Source organism: Ursus americanus, chromosome 15 (genome assembly GCF_024610735.1).
Source record: "Ursus americanus isolate L20-20 chromosome 15, mUrsAme1.1.p, whole genome shotgun sequence".
Classification (NCBI taxonomy): domain Eukaryota; kingdom Metazoa; phylum Chordata; class Mammalia; order Carnivora; family Ursidae; genus Ursus; species Ursus americanus.
Genome location: NC_142141.1, coordinates 36,001,103 through 36,002,992, shown reverse-complemented (window position 1 = coordinate 36,002,992; position 1,890 = coordinate 36,001,103). Strand labels below are relative to the sequence as shown.

General features: G+C 44.2%; 1 non-coding gene across 1 annotated transcript; it reads left to right on the top strand.

Moving 5' to 3' along the window:
- Window positions 1-212: 212 nt before the first annotated feature.
- LOC123785579 (U6 spliceosomal RNA) lies at window positions 213-315 on the top strand. The gene has a single exon (XR_006777675.1). It is a non-coding gene; the product is annotated as a U6 spliceosomal RNA (small nuclear RNA).
- The last annotated feature ends 1,575 nt before the right edge of the window (window positions 316-1,890 follow it).

Sequence of the window (1,890 nt, the reverse complement as noted above, 5' to 3'; positions counted from 1 at the left end):
GTTTAAATGAAAGACTACAAGGGCACCTGGGCGTCGTCTGCCTTCGGCTCAGGTCATGATCTCGGGGTCCTGGGATCAAGTCCCACATGGGGCTCCCTCGTCATCGGGAAGTCTGCTTTCCCCTCTCCCTCTGCTGCTCCCTCTGCTTATGCGCTCCCTCCCTCCCTCCCTCCCTCTCTCTCTCTCTCTCTCTCACTCACTGTCTGTGTCAAATAAATAAAGTCTAAAAAAATTAAATAAATGAAAGAATACAGGAGATTGGCATGACCCTTGTGCAAGGCTGACACACAAATTTGTGAGGTGTTCCATATTTAAAACATTAAATAAACAAGCAAATAGTTGTTGCTTTTCTATGGTTTAATAGAACTCTGGTATTTTATTTTATTTTATTTTATTTTATTTTATTTTATTTTATTTTATTTTATTTTATTTTATTTTATTTTATTTTATTTTAAGATTTTATCTATTTATGTGACAGAGAGACAGCCAGTGAGAGAGGGAACACAGCAGGGGAGTGGGAGAGGAAGAAGCAGGCTCCCAGCGGAGGAGCCCAATGTGGGACTCGATCCGGGAACACCGGGATCACGCCCTGAGCTGAAGGCAGACGCTTAACAACTGTGCCACCCAGGTGCCCCCAGAACTCTGGTATTTTAAACCAGCATGTCAGACTTATGGGGATGGGCATATGTGGTTTGACAAAGCTGCCCATGGATCTTTCCTACCCTATCACACTCCCCTTCCATAAGAAGCCCTGTTTTGTGGTGGGTTGCTGGGCATCTTCTGGAGCTTGAGACAGGTTCTTGATTGCAACAGAAGGCAGTTTGGGCCAATGTCAGGTAAGTGGAGATTTATTTGTTTATATTAGGAGTTACCAAGTTTAATGACAGGCTGGGAGGCTAAGCTTGGGAATGATAGAAACCAAGGCAGCACCATAAGCCCAAGAAGCAGGACGTGGGAAACACAGCAACTGTCTCTGTCTCCCAGCAGGAACTGAGTGGCTGGGACATGACCACCACTGTTGCCTCTGCAATGAAGATGACCTCTAGGTAGCAGCATTCTACAGAGGACCCAAGATTCCTGTCCCTGGTTACTTGGTAGAACACAAACCTATGTACTCATGTGAAAGGATTTTCTGGTTATAAAGTCCAAATCAGTCAACCTTAACATATGGGGATGATCAGGATGGGCCTGGTCTAATCATATGAGCTCTTTAAAGCAGAAGAGGAGGGCAGAAAGGGAAGTCAGAGAAGTTCGAAACATCGGAAAGATGCTATGTACCATTGCTGGCTTTGAAGATGGAGGGGTCCCTATGCCACGACCACAGAATAGCTGCAAGGAGCTGAAAGTGACCCCTGGCCAACAGCTAAATAGGAAACAAGGAACTCAGCCCTGCACCTGCAGAGAACTGAATTCTAGTAACAGGAATGAGCTTGGAAGAGGTGTCAGATGGGAACGCAGCCAGCCAACATCTTTGAGATCTTGTATTAATCGGGGTTCTCCAGAGAAACAGAACCAATATATATGTGTATACATAAGAGGTTTATTTCATATATATATATATTTCATATATACACATATATATTTATTATTTATAATAAGGTTTATTATAGGAATTGTCTTGCATGATTATAGAGGCTGAGAAGTACTATGAGCTGCCATCTGCAAGCTAGAGAACCAGGAAAGCCAATGGTGTAATATCGTCTGAGTCCTAAGGCTTGAGAATCAGGAGGCTGATAGTGTAGATGCTAGTCCAAGTGTGAAGGCCCAAGAACCAGGAGAACTGATGTCCAAGGGAAGGAGAAGATGGATGTCCATGCTTAAGCAGAGAGCAGATTTGCCCTTCCTCCACCTTTCTGTTCTCTTCAGGCCCACAGTTGGATGATGCCTTCC